This window comes from Mchenga conophoros, linkage group LG8, assembly GCF_057382185.1.
Source record: "Mchenga conophoros isolate Kocher_MC1m ecotype Shallow Benthic linkage group LG8, M_conophoros_male_GT1.1, whole genome shotgun sequence".
In the NCBI taxonomy this organism is placed as follows: Eukaryota; Metazoa; Chordata; class Actinopteri; order Cichliformes; family Cichlidae; genus Mchenga; species Mchenga conophoros.
The window spans coordinates 2,634,463-2,642,773 of record NC_140533.1 but is presented as its reverse complement, the minus strand read 5'-3'; the positions used below and the strand labels follow the sequence as shown (position 1 = coordinate 2,642,773).

Sequence of the window (8,311 nt, the reverse complement as noted above, 5' to 3'; positions counted from 1 at the left end):
TCAGACACAGCGAGGTACAGCTACCGTGTAACCGGCAAACCGCCTGCAGGGAGCCTGGCGCTACAGGCTGAAAAAACACTCACTCGCTGGCTGACCATCAGACACAGCGAGGTCCGGCTGGCGCGTAAACCGGGGAAGCATGGGCAATACGCACTGCTGCTGGAGTCAGAGCCGAGAAGCTGCCCCACCCGCTGGTCGTGTGAACCGCGCACTGCGGGCAACACGCCAGACAGAACAATGGCTACACTAGGCTGCAGAAGTCTCACTCGTCACAGCGAGGTCCGCCTGGCGTGTAAGCCAGCGAACGTGAGCAATACGCCAGGGGAGCACAGCCTACCAAGCCACTCAAGCACAGCAGCTGGCTATCGCCGAGACAGGAACCCGCGATATGCGGACAATGCTCCAGACGGGAAGTCGAAGCCGCCTGCTGGAGAAGCCGAGTCATAACAGATCCCCGCCTAGCACTAGGCAGTGACACAGTGCCAGGGAAAGAGAGCCTGCCGCAGCAGCTCGGCCACTCAATGGATGGCCGAGGTAGGTTAAGGCCCAGGGCCTGTCCCAGGAGCAGAGCGGCCGACCTGCACCATCCACGACAGGGGAGGGGCTGGTGGCTCAGGCCACTGAGGGCCCAAGAGGGGAGCAACCCAAGGTTCATCACCAGGGTATAGCAGACACTCTGCGCTGTACGCAACCAGGGGGCCAGCAAGAGTGGGCCTGACGAGACACTTGCGGTCAGTTGGGAAGTGTCAGCTCACTGAGCGGGCACCTGGTGGCCATGTGACCCGCGACACAGGGGCAATGCACTAGACAGAGAGCCAGCGCTGCATGCTGGAGAACACTCACTTGCTGGCTGATGTATCAGACAGATCAAACTGCCCCCTGGCAGTCTAGCCCGCTGAAGGCCAAGCGGGGACTTAACCCGAAGGTCCACCCAGGGGCCAAGCGGTCGCTAGCACTGTCCGCAGACAGGGGAGCAACAAGAGTGAACTTTGAGAACGAGACACTCATGCACAATGCTCCAGGCTGGAGAACACTCACTCGCCAGCTGAAGAATCAGACACTGCGAGGTCCAGCTGGGGAGTAAACCGGCGAATGCGGGCAATACGCCAGGGGAACACAGCCAGTAGCTGCAGCAGCTGATATGCCAGAAAGAACCCGGCTAAAATAGGCTGGAGAATGCTCACTCGCCGCAGTGAGGTCCAACTGGCGCGCAAGCTGTGAATGCGGGCAACACGCCAAGGGAAGACAGCCTGCAGCTGCAGTGCAGCCAGGGAGGTGACTCACCGAGGGTGTCAGCTCACTGAGCAGGCCCTGCCAGCCACGTAGACCTGCAACATTTGGGCAATCTGCCAGACAGAGAGCCAGCGCTGCAGGCTGGAGAATTGTTAACCGCTGGCCGAGGCGTCAGCGAGGCATAACTGGTGTATAAACCGGCGAAGCGTGGGCAATATGCCAGGGGAACGTAGCCTGCAGCAGTGCTGGCCACTAAGCCCAATTCAAAGGATGTCAGGAGGGAGGAGGGCGGCTTGAGGACAGCTGAGCCCAGGCTCCGAGTCCTCCCCGCCTCACCTGAACACGGCCATCTCCACACGCCTGCATAGGCCCCTCAGCACAGCGAGGTGGCCCCAGGGTAGACAGGCAGTTCCATCAGGCAACCCTGGTCGTCTGACCCAAGCCAAGCGTCATAAACATCAACCTCCTGACAATCAACATCCACCAGCCCAGGGCTCACAGAGGCGGGGCCATGGGAGGGAATGCTGTGGGAGGGGCCCGGAATCAGGCGACCCAGACATGGGTTCACCCGTCCGGGCCCCACTCCAGTGGCAGCCAGAGGGGATAGAAGTTTCTTCAACATCCACCTCACGATAATCAACCTCCACCAGCCCAGGCCTCACAGAGGCGGGGCCATGCAGCCATCATCCTCACTTTAGCCTGAGAGGCACAGGATGGGGGAGGGCTCTCCGTGTCCCCAGACTGCCTGCAGTTGACATGTCAAGCTTCATCCCTACAGAGGGAGTGACAATATGGCCCCCATCAGGGCATAAGTAACCCTTACGCCCCTGTTAGGGCATGCCACCCTGCCCAGGGAAGGCCCGAAGGGAGGAATGGCACTCAATCGCCTGCCACCAGACCAATCAGGCAGCAACGGCACCTGAGATGGGAGGCGGTGAGGCTGCGTGACATCAACCTTGAGGTCCACTCTACTAGACAGGACCGCAGGAAGGGCTAGTTCCCACACCTGTGATGCTTCAATCAAGAGCTGAAGGGACCCATCTCACCCGACACTGTGCACGGGGACCAGCAAGGGGCAGCCCAGGGACAGGGCGGCAACACCGGAGGAGAGGATGGAAGCTTCTTCAACATCCACCACCTGATAGTCAACCAACACCGGCCCAGGCCTCACAGAGGTGGAGCCATGGGAGGGATGCTGTGGGAGGGGCCAGCAGTGAATCAGCAACAGGTGTGGGAGGGGACCCAGCCCATGGCCTGCCTATCTGGTGTCCACAGCAGTGGCAGGCATTTTTTGGAGGCATGAGATGGGGGAGGGGTGGGCCAGTTAAATGCTTTCAGAAAACCAAGCACGGTCTGCCTAGTTCGTGTTGGCAACAAAGCAGTCCGTGCAAGTGTCAGCTTCTCTAGCCAGCATGCTATGGGCTGCTATCATGTAGTTATTTATTTTTCCCTTTTTGCCCAGGCACAGCAACACTGCTCGTTCCTATCGTCAAAAGGCAAAAATGCCATACACAGACATGTTTGGGATGTGTGGGCTGCCATACTTCTGCTACCAAGCAAGGGGGCGGGGCCACACGCTAACCAGGAAGTGCTAACAGGTAGCCGGCACTAGCCGCAACCGGAATTCCCCTTCCACGCTGCACTGCAACTTCGAGAAAAACGCTGCACTGCAAAAAGAAAAACGCTACAAAAAGAAAGACGCTGCACTGCAATTTCAAGAAAAACGCTGCACTGCAAAAAGAAAAATGCTGCAAAAAGAAAAACGCTGCAAAAAGAAAAGCGCTGCAAAAGCACACAAAGCACAACGGAAATAGGAAAAAAGACAACGGAAATGTTCCTGGGGAGACAATAACCCGACGGACCAGTTGCACGAACCAAAACATGCTAACCAGTGCGCTAGGACTGGGAGACACTTCAAAGAAGTGGAGGAGAGGTAAATATGTTGTAATCTCATGATTCTAATAATACTACAGATATCTGGAATATATATTCAAAGATAATTCTAACAAAGATAATGTTTAATGTAGCCTTAGAAATGAAGCTTTTTTAAACTCGAGAACAAATGCAAAGGCATGAACTGGTAGGTACTAAGAACTGTATTCTGGTTTAAGCCTGCCACCGGTTCTACGGCATAATTTTAAAAACTAGTTTATGACTTAATAGGGCATATGTACACAGTGACGAAATTCTTCTAACTTCTCTAATTTTGCTCATTTTGAGTTGTCAGCATAGAGGTCTTAATGAGAGTGATAAGTCCTGAATCCTGGTCCATGTTCTTTGAGCTTTTGCTGGCCTTTATTTAAGCACACATCAAGAAGATTAAATACTTGAGTCATGTTTATTGAGACTTGTTTCAGATGTGGTATTTTTTTAAAAAACACTTATTAAGTGCATTTGTGGATTCCTGCGGTCGTAATTATCTTTTCATGTTTTCTCTTCAACCTTAGGCCCAGTCTCAGTCACAGACATCATCAATAAGTATTTCTCTGAGGGCCATACATATGAAGTGATCCTGGATTTTCTTGAAAACAAGCATAATATTTGTATGAGTCTGAGAACATTAAAGAGGAGGCTAAAAGATGCTGGAATGACTAGAAGGACAGACTTTACTCCCACTGACATTTTCATTTCCACTGTTACACAAGAGCTGAGAGGCTCAGGTCAGCTTCTGGGTTACAGATCCATGTATCAGACACTGCGACAAAAGTATAATCTGAAAGTTAAAAGAAATGATGTAATGCACATACTCTCAAGACTAGATCCATATGGTGTTAAGCGTCGCTGTAAACGCAGGTTTGTTCGAAGAGGATATTTTTCAGAAGGACCAAATCAAGTGTGGCATGTGGATGGTTACGATAAGCTGAAGCCCTTTGGTGTTTCTATTAGTGCATGTGTCGATGGATTTTCAAGAAAAGTTATGTGGCTCAGCTGTGGCAGCTCAAATAATGACCCAGGTATCATTGCAAAATATTATATGGAGTGCTTGTCACGGTTTGGTCAACTTCCAAGCATGCCTTCGTACAGACTGTGGCACAGAAAATGGCACAATGGCAGCCATTCACTGTGCTTTAAGATCAGACCATGGAGATGAACTTGCAGGAGCCCACAGTCATATGTATGGTACCTCAACTACAAATCAACGGATTGAAAGTTGGTGGTCTTCGTTCAGAAAGCAAAGGTACATGGCTTTTAAAATATATTCTGAAACTAAAATTGAATGGTTCTGAAGGTGTTTCGTGGTCAGCGATATACTTTTTTTTGTGGGTGGGGTTTTATACTCAAATATTAAATTACAGTCACAAACAAAGAAAGAAAAACATAGTCACCTACACATTTTTCTCATGTGATGCACAACTGCTTCAAAAAATATAATAAATGGTTTGGTATACCAGTGACATTTGTTTGTATTAAAACAACTCACTCAAAAAGAAAATCCTACTCAGACATTCCACAAAAGTCCTAAAAAGGAACTATAAAAAACAACAAACAAACTGACATTCAACATTTTAATAAATTATTATGAATCCTAGAGGCAATGGCATCAGTAAAGATTGATGTATTTAAAACTGAGTAAAATGTATTCAAATTTGTGTGCCTACGTAGTACCAAACTAACATCTAGATCAAATAGTTTACCTGTAGGGAGTCATATAAATAAAAGAACAAGGGTTTCTTCAAATTTGAGAACTGTAATATGAGTAATATAAGAACATTGATCCAACATGACAGAAATTTGTTAGAGGAGGTCATTCGTTTCAGACATTTCTTCGACTTTGTGTGCCAAAAAAAAAATACTGATGTTTTCACTAGCTTTTGGATTTCTGTGTGGTATCTAACAAGTGATAACAGCTTCAGTGTTCATGGAGAAACAAAATAGTACATTTATATGGACAGACCTGTATATTACAACTTTTCTTAAGTTCAACCGCCAAATGTAGGAATAACAGAAGGATTAATCATTTTGTTAAATTTTGTTATTTGTGTGAAGTTGCTTTTTTTTTCCTGCAGTGCATTGATGAAACACTTCAGAACATGTGAATAAGCTTTTCTTTGAACGAAATTGCGCACATTTCAATATTCTTAAGATTACGACTTTTTTTTAAAAGAGGACAATTACATTGAATTACTTGTGTTATTAAATTTTATATGCCTTGTCATTCCACCATTAGAACTCAGTTCTGGATTGAACTCTTCAGTGACCTGAGGGAGAGGCATCTTTTCAACGGCAGTCATGAACATAAATGCCTTCTACGATATGTCTTCCTCAATGTCTTGCAAAAAGAGCTTGACGAGTACAGAGATCTCTGGAACACTCACACCATCCGACCTGTGCGCCAATCTTGTTGTCCATCTGGTAAACCAGAAGCCATGTATCACCTGCCTCATAGGTATGTATTTAGTCCATGTATTTTATTTCATAGTTTTACTAAAATTTTTCTTCCTCAGTATAGTGTATTGTATGTGCAGGATACCTGTCCAGCTTGCTGTTATTAAACCTGTTGTTCATTTATAAAATGGTTCAGGAACAGTCCATCCCTTATGTGCACTCTTTTCTTTCTTGACCTAACCACTTGAGTTAAGTAAGCAGTATGCCATTTAGGTTTAACAATTTGCCCTAACTGTTACTCACAGCAGGTATTACACACACTTTTGCAATTGAATAGTATTTTTTGTTGTTTTCACCTTTTTGCTGAATAGAAATTAAAGCTGCCACTTGTGTTTTGCCATTAGTTCTGTTCTCTGACTTCATGCACATACGTTTTATTTTTATTTTTTTTTCCAAAAAAAAAAAAGTTAGACAATCATATTTTAACTTTGGATCACATCTTGGCTAAAAATGACAAATGTAGATATATGCATAATTAAGATTCTTTAAAATCACAATTTCCAGAACTGACTTTTAATTATAAGATTGACTTTGCGCTTTTGCTGTAACCTTGAAGGATAGTACCTGGAGAAGTGACTGAATTTGTTCATTTTTCTGACTGACCTAAGGTATGGTGGAAGAGAGTGTGGATTCCAAGTGCTTCAAGACATCCTGCACCAGTTTGATGACATTCTACCTGCTCAGTACAGTCTATGTGGGGAGGACAATCTCCAGGTTCATTTCACAAACTTGGAAAGACAGAGTGAGCTCCCTCGACCAGTCAACTGGACTACTGCAGTTGAAAATTATATAACACTCAAAAATATGACTGGACTTTAGAAGTCAATGTAAAATCATCTGCTAGATGTGGGTACAATTACCACTGACACTAATTGTCACAAACCAACTTTAATGAGTATTGAAAAAAATAGTACCATAGTTTTTATATAAATAGTTTCACTACCGTCAACTTTTCAGTGTGTACGCTTTCGACCTGAAGAAATCAAAAGACCATACTGTACAAAATAACTTGTTCCTTTTAATTAGGTGTTGTAACAAACACGTTGATTAATTTGGAGATCTGTTTTACAAACAAAGGTTTACAAAAGCATTCAGCGAGACCTGTATTTATGTGGGTTTTTCCTATTTCTTTTTTTAACTCCAAGAACAACTTGCATATCTTACAAAAAAATGTAATCAAACACAGAAGTGTTTGATTAAATAAAGCCTTTTAACTGAATTTATCAGATTTTTTTCCCTGTGTTATTATACTAGCGTGTCTCAGTACATTAGAATACTTCAGAAATGTTTTATTTTGTTACATTGGCAATTTCTTAATACAGTGAAATATGTCTAACTTGTTCAACTGTCCCACTATGATACTATGCTTTTGAAATTCCAAAACCTGATTGAACTTTCTGCGATGCATTAAACTTTATGTGATTTACACAAATTATAAATTATTAGAAAAAAAATTTCAGAGTTTAAAATCACAAACTTCAACTGTTTGCTAAAACCATAAATGTGGCTTAAAAGCAAAAGGACTTGGACCTTAGGGAAGCCCAAACCCAGGAGAGTTCTGGATGCCATAATCTATGGCTTCTTGGAAGTCCTCATAACTGTGTAGCACTGGGATTTTGATAGTATTTGCACAGACATCTACTACAAGGAAGCGTGAAGTGGTCTGGAAAAGAAGTTGTGGCTTTGGCTGAATTGCTGCAGGAGGAATTTCTCTCAGTCCAGTTGCAAACATAAGGATGTCTTCAAGAGACAGACTTCCATTTCTCTCTGAAAATGTAAAGAGAATAAAAGTTATTTCTAATGATAATAAACAGGAAAAAGGTGCCATTACACTTTGCTGACATAAATGTACTCATTTCAACATTTTCAACCAAATTTAATACCTTCTACAGAAAGCAGATAGTCTTGCCAGTAGCTTAGTACTTGTCTCCTCTTGACGCCTAGAGCTGCCAGGTGGACCAAATTGCACATGGAAGATGTTCTCAAGAAGATCAGCTGTCAGCCTGGTCTCATTGTAGCACATGAATGAGAAGAAGAGTGAAGGATGCTGTTCCAGAGCGTTTAGAAAAATACATGACTACATGAGGGCACATCCTTTATCGCTATGCCTGTAATACTCTGCCTATTGCCTTAATATTAAATAATTTTTTGAACAATAATTATTGAAAATATTTTGTCATGTCATTATACTGCCGCAAGTAGAGGTGGCATGGGCCGCGAAACTGAGACACAGGCATTAGAGCCTCTTAATGCTTGTTTTGTTTGGGTTTCCACCAGAGTGGAATTAACAAAAAATAGAGAGGGCATAGCCTAACATACGAAATAGGAAAATAATGATGTGTAATCTATTTATTTCAACAAAAAAACTGTATTCTGAATACCACCTATTTACACAGTAACTTTAACGGAATACAGTTACTCGTATTTTAAATACGTGACAGTGTTACATGTATTTCGTTACTCCCAAACACTGCAAACATATCTGTAGTATTATTAGAATCATGAGATTACAACACATTTACCTCTCCTCCACTTCTTTGAAGTGTGTCCCAGTCCTAGCGCACTGGTTAGCATGTTTTGGTTCGTGCAACTGGTCCGTCGGGTTATTGTCTCCCCAGGAACATTTCCGTTGTCTTTTTTCCTATTTCCGTTGTGCTTTGTGTGCTTTTGCAGCGCTTTTCTTTTTGCAGCG

General features: G+C 44.2%; 1 long non-coding RNA gene across 1 annotated transcript; it reads left to right on the top strand.

The window, feature by feature from the left end:
* Positions 1 to 2,979: 2,979 nt before the first annotated feature.
* On the top strand, positions 2,980 to 7,451 carry LOC146567904 (uncharacterized). The gene is made up of 4 exons (XR_014893498.1): positions 2,980 to 3,166; positions 3,681 to 4,411; positions 5,402 to 5,620; positions 6,228 to 7,451. It is a non-coding gene; the product is annotated as an uncharacterized LOC146567904 (long non-coding RNA).
* Positions 7,452 to 8,311: the final 860 nt, after the last annotated feature.